Below are 26530 nucleotides of genomic sequence, written 5' to 3'. Positions count from 1 at the left end.
TATATATAATCAAGATCAATACACGAGTCTATGCCACATTTTAAAGTCATATAGGAGGCTTGCAAGAGCACTAAAACAAGACAGATTGATCTAGACAGATAAACATGCATGCACGCACACAAACATTTTCACAAACACATAATTTCCCTCAAAATAGAAACAAATCATTGGAGAAGTATCTCAAAACCCTAGGTTGTGTCATCCCATCAGCTTTTGAGTAAAGCTCCCTATTGAGAATTCTGATTAAAAATTGATGCTATTATATATAGTAGCTTTCAAGAATAATCACAAAGGTTCAAAGTTTTAAATGACTTTGCAAAAAAGTACCACTCTCAGGGCCCTGAGAGACTTCATAAATCCTGAACAATTTCTTCTAAAGCCTCCAACCACACCTACAGGGCCAAAGGCCATTTAAGTTCTGCCTGGGGCCATGAGCCCCTTCCCAAGCTACGCTGGAGGAGTGTCAGTCTCCAGCTCAGCCACAGACACAGCCATGCCTGCCCATAGATTTTGAGTGAATAAGGATAATTTTAGGACTTGCAAATACCAAAGTAGCAATGGTAATACAGTACTAAATTACTGACACAAAATTAACCCAATTATACCCAGAACAAGAACTGCAAGTCACTCTTGAATAATTTCAAGCAGAGTAGTGTGATATTTCTTTAACAAGAACGATTTTTTTCTGCCCACATTCATAGTGTTTGTAATTGAGAAATCACTGACAGATGTACCAGGAGCCCTAACTTGGGGCATTACTTGATTATGTTGAATTTTACAACTTAAATGTCATGTATACTGAATTTTATTTGAGTAGTTATGGCTCCACTATTGCTGATATGTTACTTTACTGTGTATTTTTAAGAATATAATAACTCAGATGAACAAATTTCCAACAGTTTTCCTGACAAATCAGATTGAAACAATGATTAAAACCATGATAAATCTTCAATAAAAACTGCTAACTCCCAAGACCTTTCAGAACTCTGAATGGGATATTTATTTCTATATCTTTAACATGAATATTTTCTAAATAAACTCATAATTTAAAAAGTATAATGAAATAAAGAATTTGAGAAAGTCAGAGTGATGTAAATGTAAATATGTCATTAACTTGAATTTAATTTAACATTTATTTTGTTCTTCTACTAAAACGTTCCAAGTAACCAACTCTGATACATACTGCTGTCATGGAAAGTAAGTAACAAACTCCCTAACAAAAGTTAATCTTTACAACACACTAGTTTGCAGGACTGCAAGCTCAACAGAACTGAAAAAACCTCCACTTAAAATTTTTAATATTTGTCCCTAGAAGATCTGATATCAGATATCTACAATAGAATTCTTGAGTGGCAATCTGGAAATTACTATAAAAAAATGTATAAGTATATTTATATTATCTGTAGACAACAATATTATATTTATTATTTTAATTTTTTTATTTTGCTTTGTTTTGTTTTGTTTTGTTTTGTTTTATTTTTGGAGCTTTCTTGGGGATTTGTGGTGGTTCGTGAGGGATGTTTTATACCATGAAATATAAATTTGATGATAGACCTTAATTTGAGATTTTGAGTGACTATTCGCAGTCATTATTTCTAAGTTACATGAAAATACAAGTTAAAAAATTTCTTTGATTTTTTTTTTTTTCTGAGTAAGTATCATAATCCAGGTCATTAAGACATTAAACTATTAGAGGGCGTGCATAGGAGGGCCACAAGGATGGTGAAGGATCTGGAAGGGAAACCTTATGAGGAGTAGCTGAGGTCACTTGATCTAGATGTTCAGCGTGGAGAAGACTGAGGGGAGACCTCATTGTGGTCTTCAACATCCTCACGAGAAGAGGAGGGGTATCAATCTCTTCAGTCTCATGATCAGTGACAGGACTCAAGGAAATGGCATGAAGCTGAGGGGAGATTTAGGTTGGATATTAGGAAAAGTTTTTCACACAGAAGTATTTTAACACTGGAACAGGCTCCCCAGGGAAGTGGTCACAGCACCAAGCCTGACAGAGTTCAAGAGGAGTTTGGACAATGCTCTTGGGCACATGGTATGACTCTTGAGGTGTCCTGAGCAGGCCCAGGAATTGGACTCAATGTTCCTGATGCATCCTTTCCAACTCAGCATAATCTATGAGTCTATCATAAGTTCCTTTCAATTACTCATGGAAATATTGTTGATGTTACTGGCTAAAAAAACCTCAAAAAACTCAAGACTTCAGTGCCTCTGACCTTATGAAAAATTGTTCCCTAAGCATCCTGTAGCCTATTACTTTTTTCTCATTTCCCAAACTGAAACTTTAGGGCAAAGCCATTTCAAAAACATTTTAACATTTCTATTGCTTACTTTAAAAATGTACTTTAAAATATATTCAATATGTTGAGTAACAATTGATTTTAACATTTAAAATTTTTGCATAGGTAAGCTTCAGTTTTGTACCTGAACCTTTTAAGTATCCTTCCCTTTTGTTCTCCAGAACTTAAGCCAAAATCCAAAGATATTAAGAATTTTAATTGACTGGTATGTAATTTAGTAATGTTATCTGTGTGGAACTATTAATTGTTTGATAATGATCAAGATAAGAAATTTTATGCTATAGATGGTAGAAAACACAGACTTCTAATGTAGAACTTTGGAATTTCTAAGCACTCCCATCCTGCCAAAATAATAATAAAAAAAATCTATAACAAGATTCTTATATATAAAACGAAAGTAATATAATAAATAATATGTCTGCTATGTTATGCTTCTAATTAGTTGATATTAAGCTTTCAGTATCTAAGACATGGTAAGAAGATGTTAAAAACTGTGTCTGACAGATACTGTGATACAAGAATGAATTAATATCACAAAAATAATGAGAAGATAACAGATTAGATTTATCAGTCTTACCTACATTCAGTACTCCATCCAGATGAATTTGAAGTGTCTAAATAAGCCATGAAAGCAAAGATTAAGGTTTTAAACATTGTGAGACAGTTTACTGGCACGAACATTTGTAATGAAAATTAAATTACCCTTTAGTGGAAAAACAAATGTTCTGTTAAGCAGGAAAGGATTTACTGATGGGACACTCACTTTCTTGGGTCTTAGCCTTTTCAGTGACTTCTATTATTGCCTCATTGCTTCCATCTAAAATGAGGAGCATAGGAAATAATCTTCTGATATTTGCCTCATATCCTTAATCTAATGTTTTTGTCTGTCCCTGTTCTGCAAGGAAATATCACAACTAGACAGTATATTTTAATTCAAAGAATTGGATTAGCTTTTCAATTTTCCAAAAATGTCTGAGTTCCAAATAAGCAATGGTTTGATCTTTATTTACTAGATGAATTATTTATCATTTATTGTTGATTCAACTCAATAATGGATAATCCCATTACACTTTTAGTCTAAAATATTTCTGAAAATATCTTCTCTGCTAATAATGATGCAGCTGTGAAATACAAAAGTATTATTTCATAAATTATATGTATGCCTCAAGGAGGGACTTAGAAGAGTTGCTTTGGGCTAAACTTTTTGAGATTTTAAAAAAATTATTTCCTTCTCAGTTTTCGAACAAAATATCATTTCAGAGGTATAGTGACAGATATGTACGTATCACTGTAATATCCACACCATAAATATTGACAATGTCAGATTTGCATCAGTGCTAAAGAAGAAATTTTTTTTATACATTTTAAATTGAAGGACTTTAACCTAATCTGGTCTTCATTTGTTTTCATTCTTATGTAAAAATACAAACCCTTCCTGTCTTTAGAGCATTGTGCTAATCTGAACAGCAGTACTGATGCTTACAGATATTTTCCTTTCTCTATTCCTGTAATTTCTGGTGCACCGTAGACAGAAGGAACAGAACGCAGAGTGGAATAGGGAAAATTTTTATAGAGAAGTCAGTGACATATTTTATCTCAACCCTGAATCTCTGCTGCACCTCACAAGGGCAATCTGTGAGTTCATTCTGCAGTATTTGTTGTGATTAAATAACTAATTATAGACTTGTGTATGGGTACGGAAACCTACTGCTTTTTTATTCAGTGTTGAATTGTAGGGATGACTGAATTTCATAACCAGTTTTTGTGCTGTAAAGTAAGAGATGACACAGTTATTTCTTCCATGAGTCACTTGACAAAGTTACTGGCAAATTATACTGTGTAGCCCATAGCTTGGCATAGATTTAACTGGTAGCTTACTCTTGCCTTAAATTGATGATATAAATTGTTTGCAGCCTTGTGTTTCTATTACCACAACCTTCTGATAAAGTAGCAGAGGGTTTAGACAAAACTGAGAGCCAAAGAGCCAAAATTGTTGTCATTTCATTATGGTACTTTAATTTGCACGCCTCATTTCATTACAGTACTTTCATTTGCATGCCTTTTATCTAGAATAACATAGAACGGGGTATGTTGCTAACCCAAAATAATCCTGAATGTCTATGGAGAGAGTGTAAATCAGTGGCAAGAGTAATCCTAAGTCGACAAAATCTAATAAAAAAGCATCTTCAATCATAGATGCACCACAAGCTGATATTGTATTTGTAGGTTAAATCATAGGTAGCTCTTTATTATCCATTCATGTTCTATGCAACACCTGTTTCATCTCCTATGGATATTGTCTGCTTTCTTAAAAAGAATTACAAGCAGACAGCAGACCACCAGCCTGCATTCTATTCTCAGTTCCCATAGCAATCAAGAAAACTTCAGGTGGTACCACATATGCTCTTCCTTTAATAGAACAAGGAGACGAATCAAGTGGATTGGAAAAAGAAGGAGAACACACAAATTCTATTTTTCATATGCACATATGCTTAAAAAGTAAGACAGTAGGAGAGAAGTAACTGGAACAAGAGTCAAAAAGGGATAACAAAACAAAAAAGCAAGACACAACAGAGATGGAGGCAGAAAACAGGCATAAAAATAAAAGACAACTTGGATTTATCAAATCAACTTAGCAAAAGCTATGTACTGGAAATTTTTTATGAGACATTTCAGGATAAGCACTTGTAATTATTGTCTTTGATATCACTTGTTTATAATTTTCACTTCACAGGATAAAAGTCAAACCTTTTAGAGGTAGCTTCTTTAGCTAGCTAGATTGTTGACAACACACTGCTCTTTGAAGTGCCTGACCTAACGCTTCTAATGTTTTTGCCAAGAGAGCATGCTGTGAAGTCACTACTAGTGGAAAGGTGGGGAAAGTTTCACGAGTCACTGACATCTCCTCCACTGTTCTGTACATGATAAAGCCAAAGGCTTTGTTACATTGAAGGTTGGGACCCAGTGAAAACCGAAAATTCTGTAATTAAAAGAAAACACAGTTTCTTAGGTGGTTGCTAGGGGAAAGAACTCTAAAACAATGGCTTGCATTGTAAGGGGCAAAAAACTGCTTTATTGACAATTTATTTCATCCATAAAATCTGTAGTATCAGAAGAGCAGTCTGCAGCTTTTACATATCTTCCAGCTCTCTGGCATAAAGTGAAGAAACAGAAGGCATAAAAGTAGCCAGAATATTCTGAGTTAGAGAATATAGTTTGGTCATTTACATTCAGAGTTACATTGTGACAGAATTATTTATGGATATATATTGGTTGCAATACTGGGCTGGATGTGGAAACCACGTAGTCAAAACTCTGTCTACAGCAGAAGCCAGAAGAAAAAGTTTCAGAAAAAAGAACACTACAGTGAAAAGATATGGGATAATCTAAATCCTATATTAAGACTCATCATGATTGCCAATTTGAATATAATTTTTTAATCTCTGAAGTGTGAAATTTAGTAACTTTCACTTCTAAATTATTAATTAAAACAGTGAATATTCTTGTATGTAAATTTGCAGTGATATTTGTCAGAAGAAAATTATGATCTCTTGAGTTCAAAATCATTATCAAATAATCTTATCTATGTTTATCTTTCTTTCCTGATCTTTGGTGGAGTAAGACATATCCAAATTATTGGCTTCTTAAACTACGTCAAAGAAAATGTTGAGTTAAACCCTGTTAAAACTTAAACTCAGACCCTTTTTATGGAACTCCTAATATTCAGTCCTGTTTTGAGTCTACTTACTTGTTTCCTTCCTGTAGAAAATTATTTTATACTTAATTAAACAGTGTACGATATAATATTTTTTTAGCAGTTTAACACTTCCAATTTTAATTTAACTTGTTTAGTTTTTCTTGAGCTTTGAGGCAGGTAGAAAAAAATACACTCATATATCTTGTTCATACAGCTCATTCCTGATTTATTTTTATGATCATTTGTCCTATTATTCTAAGATATATTTTAAGGTTAAAAAATAATCCTTCAGTGTTTGTTTGGAAAGATTCCTCCACTCTTTGGAGGTGTCATTATCCTTTATTTTAACATCTTTTAATTCTGAGTTGTCCAATATGTCATAAACATTTTAAACCTGTAGGCACATTTCAATAGATCACCATAGTATTCTTTACATGTTTCACTTCTTCATCCCGTATATATTCTGGTTTCTTCCAAGAGATATTTCATGATATTTGTACAAGCAGTGGTTCCTTCTGTGGTGTCAACAGTAACTCCAAGGTTATTTTTCTGGCTAGTGCTGTTAATTGAAATATTTGTAGGCTATATGAATAATTTGAATTCTTACCCTGTGTGCTTTTCTTCATTTTTATCGATACTAAAATTCATTAGTAATCCTTTTACCCATTTAACTGCTGCTTTAAATATTTCAAGTCTTTCACAGCAGTAATTGGTCCTAAGCAACTGAATTTTTTGTTTTCTGTAAAGCTTGCTGAATAGACTCCTAACTTTCAGACTTTAAAAAATATATTAGGAAAAAAACGCTTATCATTGATTCTAAAAGATACTTGCTTTTAACTTTTTATGATGGCGAATATAGATGGTTCACATTACATCCTGGTTTCTATATTGAGAACATTTTGCTCCATAATACTCTTCCTGCTGCCTGTGGCTCTGCTTTCATTAAAATATCAGGACTTCCATACTTGGAAGAATTTCTCAAAACCTAGCATTTTTTCTGTTTTATTAATTTATGTTATCTCTTTGTATGTTACAAGGTAATAGTAAATGTGTTTACTGAAAGTAACTGAGTTTTACAAATACAACATGTTAATAAAATACAAGAATCACAATACAGACTAACCATGATCAAATGGAAAATGCTGTATCAAGGATCAGTGTTCTGCTAGGCCAGTGAAATTGTTTATTTTCTATTTCTGCATGAAATCCAGGAAAGAATTCAGCAGAAAATAAAAGAGCCTTGTAAAACTGTAAGTAGATCAAATAGGTCATCTAGTTAAAAAGGTTTTATTGTACTAATATGTTGTTAAGGGCTTGTCATGTTTTTTTTGGTGTGGGTTTTTTTTTTTTTTAATAGGCTTGCTGCTAATCTCAAAAAATGGTAAGAATGAATAATCTATATTTTTTTGTTTTTTACAGAATCTTCATTAGTTGAGCACTCACCACATAAGACAGGAAATTATTGCAAAATATATGCTATTTAATTGCAAGGTAGCAGGAATTCTACTGGATTAACAAAGCAGGAGGGATTTTGAAAGTTCTGTTTTAGGAATATAGCAAATGATTGGGGCCATTTTAAGATTGAAATTTGCTGACTGATCGCATTATGTACTCAAGGTCCATTCTGTCACCAGTCTTTAGCAATGTGTAGTAATCACTAACTCTATGTTAAACCACATTCTGAGCTATCTAATATGGGAGGACATCATCATTTGGTGATGCCCTGGAACACACCCAAGGAGTGTTAGAAGATATTGGCTTGAAGCTAGATATTTTCAGTTCAAGTGAAAATGTGTTTGGATATTTTACACAGATGCAGTTTTGTAGATGTGAGGATCACAAAGTTGGTTGAGAATTCATCAGATATGCATCTTCTGCTAGGTAGAGAGAGCAATTGACTTTAAAAAATCAATATAGTACATTAATATTACACTATAGAATTTTTACTTTCTCTCATTATTTCTCTAAGTACTCTAAGTTCCTTTAGTATGTTATTTGTATATTTAAAAATAAACAAACTCATGAACTTATTTATGAACAAAAGGTAGCCTAGAAGAAATGAGAAAATTTGAGCAATATTGAGTTAAAAGAATCAAGATAAGATATAGGAGAAAATACACATTACAGAATCCTCCTGTTCTACATTCAAAAGCTTTTTAAAGTGCAGTAATCAAAAGTCGGTCAGGCATTTTTCACTAATTACACATAATGACCCTGAGATTAGCCCAGTTGGTCAGAGCACTTTGCTAACAGCAGCAAAGTTGTGGCTTCAATCCCCATATGGGCCATTCACTTAAGAGTTCAACTTGATCATCCTTGTGGGTCCTTAATCAGAAATAGAAAAAACATATTAAAAAATGCACCTTGCTAGTAGAGACTCTACATAAACAGGAAAAGCTAAATTACATGCACCTAGTAGTACCTTAACTGCCTTAGTACATTAAATTTTTATACTTTATTGAATATTTATAGAGAGTTTAAAATAACTGTATCAGTAAAGATATTTTACTGCTGGAGGCATTTAGGCCCTGAAATGCAAATACTTTGTGTTTAGCAATATTTTTTTCAAAGCAGTTTCAGTCCATCAGTTTCTGGAATGCTTTCACTGTCTATTTTTCCAGACAGAGCACTTTATTTCTGAGCTTCCTTCTGAAAGCCTCACTGTACAGCTGACCCTTTAGTAGTCATATCACTGCACTGACCTGCCTGATAAGGAGTGAAAGGGACTGAAGACTTGACTGCATGTATATAATGTTAAAGCTGCCAAGAAGCTGAATTCAAGTCAATCTCTCTCTATGCATAACAGCTGAAGGTGCAGGCAAACTCTATACCTGAACACTTCTGAGAATATACACACACTAAAAAACTTCAGATCCTTCAGAAAAAATGTAAAAATGCCATAAAGTCAACACATAATCTATGAAACCAGATAAATAAATACTAAATATGAAACAGACAAACAAAACCCCCAAATTTTCTGTGGAAAGTTCATATTGACAAAACCAGCATCCTCATCTCATTTTTGATGTCTTGCTGTTAGACTTTGAGAACTTATGAATATTAGAATCCCAGTCTCACTAGGTGAAATCCATAGCTAAGTAACATGAAGAACATCAATATTGATTCAGTTTTCATATTGTCATATTTTGTCAGTGTGTCTCTTTTTTTAAATTACATTTTTACCAGTTCTGTTGTACAACAGAATGATATATTAGTTATAATATCAAGAATCTTTTAGTTGAAGTCTAAGGATAAATGACAAAATTAAAAATCACAGGAGAAATATTCAAGTACTCAAAATCTCTGACTTTTGAATGGTGTAATGAATAGTAATGAATGGTTATCAATGTCCTCCAGAAACATATAATACATAACAAATAAAATGTAAGAATGCATTTGTAGGAGGCAGTACACTTTCTTAAAAATGTGTTTCTTTATGAAGAAAAGATTTTTATCTCCCCGCAAAGAATGTTATTCTATTGCACATTGCTCTACAATATAAATGATGAATCATTCTATCAATTTATCAGTTTAGCAAATAGTTTTCTAAAAATGCTACTTTTGGTGTTTTTCTCTTTTAAAAGTTTTCAGCAAGCTTAATGTGCATATTTCCAAATAAGAAGACTGTCCCTTGCACAAACCCTTGCACTTTAATCAAATGTTGGGAGTTTTCTTTACCAGATGCAGAAGAGTTAGTGCATTCTAAAGCAGATTCATTTTGGATTTAGAACTAGTTGAAACACTCTCAAAATCATAGAATCACAGGATATTCTGAGTTGGAAGGAATCAACAAGGACCACTGAGTCCAGCTCCTGGCACTTCTCAGGACAGCCACAAGAGTCACACCATGTGCCTGAGGGTGTTGTCCAAACTCTTCTTAAACTCTGGCAGGTTGGGTACTGGGACTTATTCCCTGGGAAGCCTGTTCCAGTGCCCAACCACCCTCTGGGTGAACAGGTTACACTTCAGTCAATAACTGAATTAATAAATTAAATGTGTGAAACAACAAAAGTGGGTTTTGCAGTAGCTTAAAAAATCTGGAAGTTGTTTTTTTCAGTGTAAGCTATTCATTTTCACAATGGTCAAGTTCAGAAACAAAAGTAATATACTGTAGACAAAAGTTTGTCAACAAATTATGTCAGTGCAAAACTCGATAGTTATGAAACATCTTGAAAATTGCCTGTATAAACACATTTTTAAGTATGTCCTGGAGGTTAGTAAAATAGGTTATCAGATGGATAATCTGGTGAATCCTACAGTGAATGGTTTCGTTGAACATTAATTGAGCATTAATTTTCATTTAATTAAAAATGTATATATAACATATAGATATATGTATTATATATGTGCTTGTCTTTAGGTTTGGTGGTTTTTTTTGTTTTGGTTTTTTTTACTTGGTGAATAGAATAAAAAAAAAAAATATATATATATATATCTAAGGCACAACTACGATAATAAAAGGCAGGCTTTTTTCCCCCTACATGCTGTTCAGGTACAAAAATTTCATTCTACTTGCAACATTAGGCAATGATGACATTAATAATCTTCCCTTCTTTGATGTTTTTGCAAATAAGTCATAAGCATAGGTGGAAATTAGGGGTTTTCCCCAAAAAACCCCACAAATTCTCACTGTCTTGTAAAATGGAGGAGGAAGAGAAAATAAAATATGCTAAGGAGTATGAACAAAATTAAGAAAGTTTTGTTTATTGTGGATACAGTTTAAGCATCCTGCAGTACAGATTATCCCTTGTTTTGTTGCCATAAATTTCACTTCAATAATCAAAATATCCAGTGCCGACATATGTTCTTAACTTGTTTGCATATTGTAGCACAATAGTATCAACATCAATTCCTGGTTAACAATTCAGGATATTCTTACATTAAATTAATTTTGCTACTTTCAGAAATGCATATAACAATACAGAAAAGATAAATACAGCATTTAAATTTCCATTAGAAGCATTTCTTCTAATTTCCCCAAACACCTCTTTTAAAAGGTGGTAAAGTCTGTAGCTTACATGCCTCACGCAGTGCATCTAACAGAAAGAGTAGAAAACAGCAAAATGAATGCAAGGATTTGAAGGTTATCCCAGCCAGTTCCACTTTTGGAAATTATAGTGGCAGATGCTTCCTCTATAACTTCTGGCATCACTGAAGCGCAGTCTTACAACTCATTTTGCTTTATTAAATGTCTTTTTTCAGGTAATATATGATATACGACATTTTTTCTATCTAAATGTAAATTAAAATAATACTTTCCAAATCTGTAAATTATATATTTAATTCAAGATTTATATGAATAACAAAAAGTTCTTGGGGTACTTGTGCTTTCTATGTGTATCTGACTAGATGCCTGTTCCACGAATTACAAATAATTAGGATGGTCCCTCTGGGAACACCTTCACTGTTGTGCTCTTCACTTTACCTTGATTACATCCGTTTCTTAGGGGACATTCCTTTTAGAAATAAAAGAACCTTTAATTTGAGCCATCTCCAGTGAACAAGAGCGACCCCTGTTCGAAATTTTATCTAGTACTAAGGAAGCACAGAAAATCAAAATCATTGATTTATTCCTGTGTTTCGTTTTAAGGGAAGATTGATGCTGTCTGAATTTAAATATTTATATAGTCTACTAAGAATTTTTTAAAAAGTAGGTGTTTAGAATATGCTTTTAAACATGATGAAGTTACCAGAGACACAAGAAAAAGTACACTGTACGTATATGCTATATGTCCTTACATCTGTGGATACACAACAGCTTACTGTACATTATTTGCATATAATATGTACATACCCCTATATGCATATATGCCGTAAGAATAGCATATATATGACAAAATATATGTCTTTGTCATTAGGTATAGCTACAGGATTTTTTTTTTTATGTTCTTGTAGGAATACTTCTGCTCTTTAACATTTAGTGCTATTAAATGAGAAGTCTATCTCTATGCAGGAACACATTTTTACGTGTTTTCTTTTTGCTTTTTTCTAACAGCCATAAAATGTAATGTTGACATTCATAGTACAAATGGCTGCAAATATTCATAAAAAGATTAAATCTCAAGCTTTAAGTAGGTTTATAAAAAATAAAAAATTCTCTCTCGTTCCATATAAGTAAGGAATGAAATCTACAGTTTGTAAGGCTTATGTAATGACCATGATGAGATTTTCAGAGTATGTTGTAAGACTTGAATAAGCGGGGAAACATTTTTATTCCAGAATAAGTAGACATAATTCTTCTGTGTTTTTCTTCTTGAATTTTTAATTACTCATGTTTTGAAAAGTGCAGATGAAAATAAACACAAAACTTCATAGATTTGGAAAATGAATTGCTTTCTCCACATCATCTTCAGCCCCTAACACTGTAAGGCTGACCAGAAGACCTGCCCTTTGAATTGGCTTGGGTCTTGTTGCTGTTCTTGAAGGTAAGTCCAAACATTGCTCGCCTGTATCCATAAGCACTATGTCATTACCATTATGTCTGCCATGATGCCATAAGCAATGATTCCTATACTGCCACCAAAACAAAGTAAAACATTTTTTATGTTCTTCTCTGTGGGGATAATAATTATTTGGAGAATTGGGGGGACTACTGTTTGGAGAAAAAATGAGTAGAATCGAATATAGTATTCATAGTACATATGACAAGGAATAAAAACAAAACCTTTCTTTTTTCCCCTGTCTTTTGGCATAGATCAGGGATAGCACATTGCATTAATGGGGGAATTCTAATGTATGATGGGATTATTTAAATACCATTTTTTATGCATACTCTGAATTCGTTTGGTCTAGTAATTCAAGATGTAGGGGTTTTGTGTAAATTATCTAACAGCTGACAGTTGATAGAACAGACAAACATTAAAGGGCATTAAGGTAATTAAAGTTGTAATGCTTAATACAATAGCATGGAGTATTGCATATTTCCCAGAATTTTGGTGATACTGCTTCTTTCCAGGAAAACTTGGACATACAACAGTTGTCACCTCCTCAGTTCAAAGAGTTTCTTCCCAGAAGGATGACTTTCTCAGTGTGTAAATTCCTCTGAGGAATTTTGGGTGGATATATTCTCTCTACAACTGAATTTAACATCTTTTATGTTCATAGAAGCAGTATAACATCATAATAGAATAGGCTGTGAATCCCTATTGTGCATAATTCCCACATTATAATTTCAGTAGACCCATTATATTTGGCACTTGAATGATGGTTATTGCTACACTGTGGGAAAACTGAAATGAAAGAGCAATAGAGGCAGCCTTTTTTGGAAACTATATTATTCAGTCAAGTTTGACTTACAAGGTTTTTGACATTCTCTAGTTCTTCAGCCTTCTGTAGGCTTCACAGTTTTTATTTCCTTTGTTTCCCACAATGTCATGGTTTAATCCCAGGCAATAACTTGGCACCACAGAATCACTCACTCAATTCCTGCAGTGGGATGGAGAAGAGAATCAGAAGAGTAAAAATGAGAAAACTTGCAGGTTTAAAAGGTAAGGGAAGTTTAAAAGGTAAGGGACAGTTTAAAAGGTAAAGGAAAAGCTGCACATGCAAGCACAATAAGGAATTCATGCACTAATTCCCATCAGCAGGTGGGTTTTCTGTTATGTCCAGGAAAACAGGGCTCTATCATGCCTAACAGTTACTTGGGCAGACAAATGTCATCACTCCAAATGTGCCCCCTTCCCTTCCTTCTTCTTTCCCCAGCTTTGTATTCTGATCATGACACCATATGGTCTGGAACATCCCTTGGGTCAGTTGGGTCAGCTGCCCCAGCTGTTTTCCCTCACAACTTCTTGTGTTGCCTCACTGGTGCGGTGGAACGAGGAACAGAAAAGACCCTGAGGCTGTGTAAGTTCTGCTCAGGAGTAATGAAAACAATTCCGTAACATTGCATTATCAACACCATTTTCATCTCAAAAGTGAAACACAGGCCCATAACAGCTACTGTGAAGAAAGTTAACTACCCCAGCCAAAACCAGTACACACAGAGACAGAAGCATTCTCTGGTGTTACTTCTTTTTCAGGCCTATTAATACATTAAAAAAAAATTCTTTCTACATGAAAAATTGTTTCCTTCAGTCCATCAGAAAATTACCTTTTTTATTGAAGTTCTATTCTAGATCCTTTCACTAGAATATTTCTTTCCTTCTTTTTCCTAAGGTAAAAAAATTGAGGTTTTTTTCATTCTTAATAAGTAAGAGAAACATTATAGTGTTGAAAACTTGAAATTCACAGTGTCAATGAAAAAAAAAAATTTACAGATTACTCAGGTATATTCATGTTCTATGTTGAAGCTGAGCAAGGCCAGTCTTCAGTTCTAGCCAGACATAGTAATGGAAAGTTTAACAGCTTAAAAGACCCTGAAGAGTCTAAAAAAATAATTATCTAAAATAGTATCAAAAAAATATTAGACCAAGGAAGACAGTTCTGTATTCATTAAAAATGTAGAGATGAAACTTAATTTACTTACAAACTTTTATAAATATAAAAGTGCAGGCTATAGGGAAAGGTATGTTCAGAATGGATATTGGGCTGATAGTTCAGCTCTTCCTGTTCTTTTTGGGACTGTGGATTCAAACTTCCTGAAGTGGAATTAAATCTCATATCACCCTTTGACTGCATGTTCTGGATCATCAAGAAACTGGAAAGTTCACAAGTCTATCTTATTCTCCACCCATGTTTTTAAGAGGATAATTATTTTAATAGATAAGGACTCAAATTCGTGTCACTCTCTAAAAGGAGTTTCACAGAAATGTAATATCCTATGAAGGATGTCAATTTCAAATACACATTTTTGAGGCAGAGTTGAGTGATAATACTTATTGGTTCAGCAACAAGTGAATGTGGATCACAACACGGGTACCTTGCTTAGCATTGTAAATTCATTTTCTGTGCTGTATATGTAATTTTAAAGCATTAAGTAATGACTAATTCATTGTTTACAGTTCTCAACTTTCTACTTTTTTTGAGACGAGAGGTGGTACTCGGAGCTGATTCAATTTAATTGCAACGCTTATCTGTTGCTAAATCTGTTCCATCCACATTTTCTGACCAGTCATAAACAACTAGGGATGTGTTAATGGATGCTTGTTTAATGTTACCCATGATTAGTGTTGTTCCTTGCTTCTGTTCATCCTTAAGGAATAACCTGATATTCTTAAGTGTTTACTTCCTTTTGCTTTAGTTTGTTGAGTAATTGGGAAAAGAACATTCTCACTCCCTTAAAACTACCAATATTTTTGGATCCACTGAATTGTTTCAGGATTCTACTATCCTCTAAAGACTATTTAATTTCTCCTGAAATATATTAGTTGTTGCTGAATAGAACACAGTACCCACATTTCCCCTCGGTTCATCCTGCGGTGCCACTGTGCCATCCAGCTAGCACACTGTCCCGGGCACTGGGCAATCTTCCGCCTGTTCCGAACACGAAGGATGGAAACCAATCGCGGCGTGGGAGGGCAGGCAAAGCACCTGCTCAGGTTCGCCTTGCCCACCGATGGCTAGGTCACGCAAAGGAGGTAGGAAAGAAGTGGAGGGACTTCTTCATGGGGGGAGAGGGTTTATTGGAGAGGAAAAACCCACGGAGAAAGCCGAAGAAACGTGGCTTGCAGGTGGTCTTGTACCCCCACCATATGGGCATGGAAAACACACAGTAACCAATGGAGCATCAGCCAGAGGTGTCCAAGGTGAGGAGAAGGAATTATAGCAGATGGGAGAAGGGGCAGGCAGGGAGGAGTAACAAGAGCCAATTAACTACCAAAATACATAGAACTCTCTGGAAAGAAAACCAAGTATGAGAAATAAGGGGAGGGGAGGGCTGTGGCCATGGTAAGGCACGGATTTATATATTTTTCACAGCCTTATGAATACTCAAGGCTTTTGGGCTGTGGAAGCATCAAACCAATGGACCTTTTGGTCCACTTGATTTGGCTGGTCATGGCTCACCGCAACACTGCTGCTGTCCCTATCTGTATGTCTCCTACATATGGGGGACTAGAAAATTATAGAACTGGGGGAAAAAAATTAGCAGGAGACTCTTGGATTTTCATATCCGCTTTCAGTCTACTTGTTATCACTCAAGATATATAAAGCAACTTAAAAGATAGTAGAGAATTCTACACAGCTTTTTTTTTTTTTTTTTTTTTTTTTCCGGTGGAGCATAATCTTCTAAGTACTTTTGTGGAGTGGAGCTTTGGATCCTACATTTGTAGGAAATTGTTTTATTATACTGTTCTTAGTGTGGTTTTTAACCATATTGGTCTGTTTATGGTGAAGTCTATAGCATGAAACTGTGCCATATTCTGACTTACTAAAATCTACTTCATTTGTGAAGGAGGAATAGCAGGTAAATAGCTTTTCTCTGCAAAAACAAGTGACTAGCTTTTGAAATGTGCTTTTCTTTGGAGTTGTTAATGCTTTTAGTCATGACAAAGAATAAAAGACCATTTCCACATTGTTTAGGGTGCTATAACATTCAGCTGATACTCCTTTTTCCTTTAAATTGAATATTAGAAATCCATCCTTGTATGTTCTACAGAAAAACATAGCCAGGAATTCCTTTTGATTTATTCAGTAATTTTTTAGTAAGTGAAAAAGCTCCAACATGAGATGTGACAACTTCTGGGGTTGACTGAAAAAATTTCATAATAATGAAATAAAAATGACATAATAAATATTTTATGTCATTTCTCTTTATAGGTCCATGAACTTTCTATGTAAGTTACCATGTGCTCTGTTAACAGAATGAAACTACGAACTCCAAACAACAGTGAAAAACATTATACCAATAGATTTTTTTAAAGTCACATGATTGACTTTAAATAGTAATTGATATAATCTATTATGTGGTTCAGCTATGCTGTTTTTAAAATTTTGGATTGCTTCATATTATATTTGGGATTTTTTCTAATATGCATTAGAATGTACATTCATTAACTTCGCAGAAATTTTTTTTTAAGTACTATTAAGATAAGTAAAAATTTGGTGATGTAGTTTAGCTTTTTTTTTTTTTTCTTTACAAGGAAATGACCACCATTTTTGCTATGTGGCAAAACACAGTTTTGTTAAAACACCTTACAGCTGGGAAAAGTGAAGTGTAAACTTTGACTTGCTAGTTTATCAATATTTTTTCTTTTTCCATGAAGAAAGCATGGGTATTCTAAATATTTCCCAAGCCCATTAGACCTCTTCATCCTTATCACTACCACCACTTGCCATCTGCTTTGTCACATTTCTTGTCAACCCTTTTGGGCTTTGGGTACAACATTATTGAACAGATGGCATCAAGTGGTCTTCTTGTGTTCTGACTGGTCAGCAATTTTAGAGAGTACTCTAATATCTTATGGCAATGATAGTCTCTAAAACCAAAACACCTCTTCAAAAACATGCAGAAAGTGAAAGTATATGTTTCATTCAAGTGATCAAGTCAAAGATCATTTTAGTTCAAATGCAATAAAGAGTGACATGGAAAAAGATAAAGAAAACATAGAGACACAAACCTCATAAAGAATATAATGACTATGACTAAAACTCTCCATACACTTCAGCCACTCATTGATGTGCCATTAACAAACTACAAGCACAGGTGAGTTTGGGTTTGTTTTATTCATTTATAAGTAAATAAAATCTTACATTCACGTCAAAAATACATTTTAATTGAATTGTCACTAAGAGCATCTCAAAAATATGACACTAAAATGTCAGAGAAGTTTCAAAATGTAATACATTTTGTTTTCATGGAATCATAGAATCAGAGTTGGAAGAGACTTTTGAGATTATCAAGTCCAACCATCAGCCTAGCACTACCACTTTAAGCCCTAAACTACTAAACCATATCACCCAGCACCAGAGTTTTAAAATAAATTGTGTTGCTTATTAGCCATGATATTATTATTGTCTCTTAGGGAATATCACTTGAGGGTTTGCTTTGTATAAAATATTTAATTCAAACTTATGGCATTGCTGATAGCTGGGACAACCATTCTCTGTTACAATTATTTTGAAATACAAGAAGTGGCAATCTTACTGGAGAAGATGTAGCAATTTCCCATGGAGGAAAGGATTTCAGAGAGCTATAGTGTCTGACAACCAATTTTTTTTGCACAGTGGGGTTTCTATCAGCAGTCACAATCTTTTATTTATAAGAGTCCAAAGGACAGCAAAGGCAGCTAAAGCATACTGTCATTCTTGCAATAGTTGGCTGAACAGGGGTGGAGAGAAGTCCAGAGACTCTGCTCAAGATTGTGTGGGGCCATGTAAAGGTCATGTCAAAGTTATTCAGAGCATAATCTCTGGGCAAGAATCTACCTTGATCTGTCAGAGGACTTGACCCAGATAGAGCTCCAGAGGGAGTATGTTATTGCAGATCTTGAGCTCCTGGTGCTGAGCAGCCTCACACAGGGAGGACGGGCTCTGACCACACTGCTGAATTGCCATGAAGGTAGCTGGAAGAAGAGATGGACAGATCATATACCAACTGGGAGGACTAACAAAAATTTTATAGGGTCTTCACAGAGAGTCTGCCAGGGCAGGAACCTGAGTCCTGTGGTATAAGGAAGGAGGGATGCACAAAATAATTTGTCCAAAGATAGCAGAGGATGAAGACTCCCAGAGTAAAGGTGTCTGGAAACTTGTGACTTTTAGGAGCATGAAGGATACTTTTCTAGATGTAGCTCTGTGCTTCAGGACTTGTGTAATGCAACAGAAATTGGTGGTCATAGACAAGGCCTGTTACAGCAAGCATCAGACTCAGAAACACTTCAACCAAGAGAAAAATCCAGATGAAACTCACTGGGACCCTCCTCTGGGAACAAAGCAAACCAGGCACTAAGCTGTCTTATGTGTTTTGCGAGATCAGATGCTTGTGGGGTGCTCAGACCTAGGATGTTGCAGAAAGACTCGAAGATCTGTCTGGCTCTTGAAGTGTTGCCCCTTGCTGCTTAGCCATGACGTGCACCAATTGCACTGTCAGGGCTGACATAAAGTGCATCAAGAGTGATTTCATAGCATTTGGACTGAAGAGTGGTAGCTCTGGTGATATATGTCAATAATGTTATGACAGGGGAAAGGAGGAACTCCTGTGGATTAATTCATTCTGCACAGGTCATGTCTCAAACTGGACTTTGGCTTTTAGGAATATGGGACTCTGACTGAGTCTGACAAGGATTGTTGGGCAAGGACCAATGCATCTGACGAGGTGGAGCATGAGTATATTTAGAAACAGGCTTGCTGAAGTAGTGAGAGACCTTTAAAGAAGTTACACTCAGGAATGCTTCTCATAACCTAAGTGCAATGAAGGCATGGCAGGCAGTGAGGCAGTTAAAAGTGAGCACATATCATGAACTGACTGATATAGGATGGAATTCACTTCATTTAACTGTTGATGTATAGAAGGTAGATATCTCCTGAGATGGTCCCTCTAGTTTCTGCTTTTCAGATTTCCTTATTTCTCTCTAGATTTACACTTGGTTAGGCTGAAATCTAACAAATTACAAGCATTCTGTTACATAAGCAATAATCTTTAATATTGCTTATTTGGAAGATGTCTGGCCAAGTTATTTTCCTGTCTACAGAGGCATGTTCACCTTGTCAATGGGCTTACTTTTAAACCAGGTTGGTTAAATGGGCTATGTTTCTCTTCACTTACAACAAGCGTAATCTAAATGATTATTTTAACTGAAGACATGCATATTGTAGATAATTATACCATAATTAGATGACTCAGGCCCACATACATTGTTCCCATAATTTCACAATCAGTAAGTGACGCCAAAAATGGATACAGTAGTCACTGTATCCAGTGAAGTCCACTGCAAGTAAGATAAGAAAATAAAATAAAAATAAATAATTGCCAATTGACAGAGTAAAGGAGATCAAGGTTGCCAGATGAATAAAAAGGTACTGAGGCATGACCTATTCAGTATCCAGTTATAAAAATCCACTTTATATATAAAAATAAGAGGGAAAATTTCTCAAATATATAAATGTATGGCATTTTGTTTTGTTTTCATTCTCTTGCTAAAGCATGAAAAGCGGAAGAAATAAATGAAGACACTTGTTTGTGAAGAAAGTTCTGCTATACATATTACTCTGAAATATAACACTAGAATTCAGAATAGGAATTTATTCTCAAGGAAAAAGCTCTCTGAAAAAGCAAATGAAAATGCAAATATTAGTCCATGCAGTGGAGAGGATCAACAAAATTCAGACTGAACCCTTATGACTAACACTGATTTTCTGTGAGATAAAAGTGCTAGGTGAGATATTTTTATCTTTCTAAAAAGCCTCAATTTCCTGGAGTACTTAACATTTACCTGAGCAGATGGTGTGGTAGCAGCATAACTAAGAAAATCAAACTAAATGCTTATTGATGAGGGGGAAAAAAAAAAAATCTGCTTTTCAAAGTAAGAGATCATACCTCCTCTTCTTTTCCTTGCCAAGAAAAAAATGTTAAAACCTAAGACTTAAAATGAATTTAAAGTAAGTTAATTCCTCTCTCATCACTCCTGTGATTTTAATGAAAAAATTTGAATCAAATTACCTTGCTCTCAGGGAAAAAAAATGGCTTTTTTCTCAAAGGCCTGTGTGATTTACATATCTCACTTCAATATATGGGATGTTCTGCTGTTAGGTGATAGAGATAACTGTATTTCATATCCACAAAAAAAATTTCATCCTAGAAGAAAAGGTGTAGAGAGTTCAAGAATCTTTGAATCACTTGTCTTCTTTTCCAAGTGCAAAACTTTCAATATTTCAGTGCTTTCAATACTTTTCCTGATATTTCAGATGTGTGTGATAATCCTTTAATATCAGTTTGTATTACAGAAGAACTTATGATCTTAACTTTTATATATATATATAAAAGAGAAGAACTTATGATCTCTTATGATCATAAGAGAAGAACTCTTATGATCTTAAGATACCTAGCTAGCAATTCCTTTGAGAAAAGGTATATCACCAAATATAGATTCTTTCCCTAAAGGGGAAAGCATTTAGTCCTAATTTGTCTGCCTCTAAAGAGAAAATATTGATTCTGAATATTTATATGCATTGGCACTCAAAACAAGTACGTTCTCATCCCTGATATCTTCTTAGGACATTAAAGCAACAGCAGCAGGGACAAATATCCATGGAGCAGGTAGCAGTTCAGCTCACTCAAACCCACCTGCCCACCTCCATTTCACTTCACTTTACTGTAACTCTCTCTGTGTCACTGCCCTCTGTTAGAAAGATCTCAGAGCTGCACTCTCTCCCTGACTGCTAAGGCCTGTTCAAAACTAGTTCAAGGAAAAAAACTCAAAGAACTCAGTAAAGAAAGAAAAAAAGAAGTCTCTTTCAAGTTGCACTGGACATATAAATGGAGCTTCCTATACCTGCAGGTCACTGTCAGATCATCTGCCACCTCTGCCCCAGAGGGCACCTGGGAAGCACAGACAGCTGTGGAGTCGGTGCAACACACACAGAGCACTCCTTCAGGCACATGGCAAACTGGGAACCTGCAACAGGAGGCAAATGGATGGGAATGGAAATAGTAGGAGTAATTGGAGTTGAATGAATGTTCCTATTAACCCTAGCCATTGCAAGTCTTTCTTTTTTTCCTATTTTTTTTCCCTGCAGAGGTACTTTCATATGTGAATTTATATGGCCTTCTATGAATGCACTCTCTTGTATAATTCAATTTTATGAGCATTTGGAGGCAATGAAGACTAAAGTAATCAAATGAATTGAAATATAAAGAACATTTTAGAGAATATTCAATTATGAAAATATGTTTATTGTAGCACTAATTTTTGTGCTGACACCTGTTTCAGTTTAACTAAAAACTTTGCTGGCAATATTTGCTTGAAAAGATCGCAGGTATTCAATCCTATTGTCTCTAAAAAATAACCTCTTCAGAGAGTCTGCAATGCTTTTTGTGTTATTACTTTCTCCTATTTTTTTTAATCTTGAAAAGTAATGATACATTTAGAGCTTTCATGACTGTTGTTGCTACCTCTTGTGCTCTGAACTCTGAAAGATACTTTGCCTAACAGCCAACAATGAACACAGAGTCATCTTCTAAACAAATTTGGAGAAAATGTTTGCTATAGTTCCTGAAAGCTGGAAGATTGATTAAAATATTTCTGCTTTGAACTTTTGTCAAAGATATTAGCATTTACAAACTGTGTTGTTCAGAGAGCAACTTTTTAGCAATTTTTTTTTTTAAGATAGTTAGTCCTCTTTACTCCTCTCCTTTGTTCTTTTTTGCATTCTGTTGTCTTTTTAAAATTAATTTATTTATTAATCTGATTTTGATTATTCATGATTTATAAAGTATCTGCAATTATGCAATTATACGCCTATATAAGTACTGTGTTAAGGAAAAGGAGTGAGTTCTCCCCAAAAGAATGAGCCATTTCTGCCCTGAATTATGCAGCCAAGATTATTTTTTATTCCAGGAAAAATCTGGAGATAACCTTTTGGTAATTTTCTTCTCTTACACAGAAAACATGATCCTTGTGATTAATTAGGCCTGTTTTATGCGAATCTTTCTTTGCATGAAGAAAACAGACTGAGTTTAACCTACATAACTCTGCCACAGTGTATTCTTACTGTGTATCTTGTAAGCAGAGGCTTTATGATTCTGTGGATCTCTGGAGATGTTTCAAATGGAACAATCCGAACTTAAATGATACAAAATATTATTGAAAATTTTTGTAGTATTCTGCCAGTCCACTAAATCTATACTTAATTTTTATAGGTTTTTTTTTTTTTAATGAGCTCTTATCCAGCTAAACATTTAAATGTAGGCTTAGCTTCTATTATGTATGCAAATGTCACATAAATTAGTTCATGTAATCTGTTGGATTACACGTATTTTTAAGAGCTGAACTGAAAAATAATAAATTTTCCACATTTTCCCAGGTTTAATGTGATACAAAAGTAATCTAATTTGATTTTTCTATGCCACTTTCAATGAAGTTTCACTTAAATATTCTAAAAAAAGACAGAACTTGCTTAATAGAATATCCTTCCAGTTGTGAGGCGAGTAAACTTTGTGTCTCAGGAAGGGAGCATGAGGAACAAAAATATCTTTATCTTGGTTTCTGTGCCAGTTTGGACAAATTCGGAGGAAAAAGATCCTCTGATAGAAGGCAGGTTACAACCAGCCCTCCCACCACCAGGTTTGGGAAAAAATAAATTTTCCTCAGAGAAAAGTGAAAGAGATAAAAGCTATTTATTTAACCAACACACAGGAAAAGGATAATAATGCTAAATAATAAAACCTCTCTCTGCGGAGAGAAACCTGGGAAAATTTCAGAGTCCTTCAGCAGTCTCTCTCCCCCTCTTTGGAGCTGGGTCAGTGTGGGCCCACCTCTGGACCTTGGTGGAGAATTCTCCCGATGTGATGTTGAAACAGTCCAGAAAGAGAAGAAGGGGAAAAAACCCCAAAGTTCCAGGTAAACAAAGTTCAACTCTCCATCTCCCTCTGGAGAAAAAAGAGCTGGAAGACCTGGCTGGAAAGGTTCCTTCCCTCTTGCTGCTGTTAGAAGCAGAGGAGTCTGTATATCTCTGTGTCCTTGAAACAAAACTGCTTTGAAAGTTTGCTTGGTTTTTTTTCCTCTCTCCCCTCTCCAGTTCAGTTTAAAGGCACAGAAAGGCACAAAATTTAATTTCTGGGCATAAAGCAGCGATAGGAGATACACATCATAAAGTCACCCCAAGTGTTGGAGACTTATAAAAGAGAAGAAATTTTGATTATGTTAAACATACCTGGATTATGATACAAATGCCTGTGTTATCCTACCAGTTAAATCATACCTCCATGCATAAAAAGATGAACACTTTTCTCAAAGTCCCTTTTGATATGCATCTGAAGAAAAAGTGTTTTTCCAACCCAAGATATATGTGTTTGTGCTTGAGCTGGTGTGCAAGATAGGGTAGCCAGTGGTCAGAGAGGAGTCCGTGTACTACCTAGGGAACAGGTTTGTTCTTCCCCTATGTCACATTATATAACCTACATCTGATGTTCATAGCACAGAACTGAAAAATATGAAATTTTACTGTGTCAGTCTTCAACTCTGAAGGGAGAAGACAGGATGGGAGCAAATAACCACAAAACATATTACTTGAAATTAGCTTGTAGTCATTCCCTTGCACAGACCTGTAAGTACTAAGGACAAGACTTACTATCTTGATCACCTCAAATGTGAATAAGAAAAACATGAACTGCCTTATACCATCACAAATTTCAGTGACAGACATGACCACTCTGAGCATACAGCTCCAGTGCTTTTTTTCAAGTTCATATGATTCATAACATTTATCTGAGAGGCTTGAGAAAATCATTATAAATTTAAAGACAGCTCAGCTAATTTTAAAGACTGCAGGCACCGGCTAGTCCATTGCCTCCTGTGGAAGTTTTTCCAGTGTTTAATTACCATCACAGCTAGGAAAATACACCTTATTTCAAGATTGATTTTTTTTCTCATTTCAACTTCCAGTCACTTAGTCTAGTTTTGCTTATGTCAGCAAAGTTCTACCACACAGGAATAACATCATTTTCTATATTTGTCTATGAAGAGCAAGCAATTCTCAATGCTATCTTTAGCGAAAGGAGCATTTTAGGTATTTAGGCTCCACATTGTAAAGCTTATTTCCTGGATTGGAATTATTTGCTTAATTATTACCTAATACCACAAAATGTTCTCTGCCATCTCCATGATGGTTTTACAGTTAGCTGATAGGATAGGATACAAATATTTTATACATATATATATATATATATATATATATAAAACATAGGATACAAATATTAAAAAAAGGAGAGTGACAGCATTGATCCATAGGGGAATTCTAAGTGGAGAAGCATTTAATTGAAAAGAAGCATTAATCCTGCCTATTTTGAATTGGCTAGTCTGAATAGACCTCACAAGAGTCCTTTTGCCCTTGACTATGTATGGTACAATGTGAACATATGGATAATCTTTTGATGAATGATAGTGAAAGCTAATGGTTGACTGCAAAGTAAAAATTTCTATTACTAATCAATCCTTCATTTGGTCAAGTACTCTGATTAACCTGTCTTGAAACTGGTCAGATAACATTAAATGAAGAAAAAAAAGAAAAAAATGCTATTCAATATATTTTTTCATAGCTCTTTTCCCTTCTTTGTTATTTAATGAATTTTTAGATCTTCCTTACGTATATTCATTGATGCTTAAGGAAATATTGAGCTGTCTAGGAAGGAAGTTGAGAAAATAGATATTTATTCTAAACTGCTGTCACTGATATTCAATGACTTTCTTGTCACAGTGACAGTTTTTTTCCTTCACAGAGTGACACGTTCAGAGAGTGAGGTGATATTTTTGCTGTCATTGCATAATAAAAATGTGATATAGGAAAAGCGGTTCTTTGGAAAGAGATTGTTCTTTCCTGCCCAAGTTCTATTGAAAGCAATTAGATAGCAAGAAGTTATATATCTGTTGCATAGCAAAAGTTATGTTCCTTCATTCCAACCTACAGTTGCAGTAGGGAGAGAAAGTTCAAGTTCTTGTCCTTTCAAGAATAAAATCAAAACTATTAACACATTTAAAACTATTGATGGTCAATCTAATTATACATAATTGCAGATTACCATAGAAAGTTCAAAGGAGTCATTCCTTTCTTTCTAAAATCTGATTGTTTTTCCTAAGGCAATACTACTTTCTCTAATGATAACAGGCTCACATAACAAAAAGCTATTTTTCCACCCCTTTAAATATGTTGACACAAATTACCTAAGACAGACTTTCAAGAGATTTCTGAATTGAGCTCTACCTTTAGTTATAAAAAAAAGCTGTAAAGACCTGAAAATTAAAATTGATTTCACCCATAAACAGGATCATAATATGCATAGACCAAGTAGTCTGCCTAGTAACTCTTCAACAAGGGTGTCAATCCATCCAAATAAAAGACATGTTCATATATGCACTGTCCTGTATATCCTAATTCAAGCACTGTAATTTGTCAAGATAGTATATCTTGTTCTAGAGCATTTGGTACTGAATTAAAAGTGTTGCAACCATTACTGAACTACTGCAAACATTGTCTAACAGTTAAGAGTATTTTGAAAATGGTGCTCATATTTTCATTTGTCTATGGAGAAAGAAGAGGAAGCATAAAGTAGAACCATCATCTGAAAGTGGAACTATTTCACGGCACTGAAACCTTTTCAGAAGGGACTATTGACATTACATATACTATTTGCTCTTCTTTTACTATTTACTTAGTGACTAGAGGAGAGCTTGATATTATTGAAGAAGTGGGAAAATAGTTCTTCCCTTATGATTAACTGAATGTGCTGAGAAACAGAAGTTTCCATGTAGAAGAATGTATTAGGGGGAAAATTGATCCCTAATTAGATGTAGGTTGAGCAGAGATGCTTCTGTAAAAAGCAGTCTGCTGGCAGGACTTAGAGAGACGGAAATAAACTTTTAGGTAGCATAAGGGAAGAACATGTACAGAGGAATAGGTAAAGTGGTTTGTAAGCCTTTTGGTTTTG

The sequence above is a fragment of the Corvus moneduloides genome, chromosome 2, assembly GCF_009650955.1.
Source record: "Corvus moneduloides isolate bCorMon1 chromosome 2, bCorMon1.pri, whole genome shotgun sequence".
Taxonomy (NCBI): domain Eukaryota; kingdom Metazoa; phylum Chordata; class Aves; order Passeriformes; family Corvidae; genus Corvus; species Corvus moneduloides.
Note: the sequence above shows the minus strand (reverse complement) of the source record.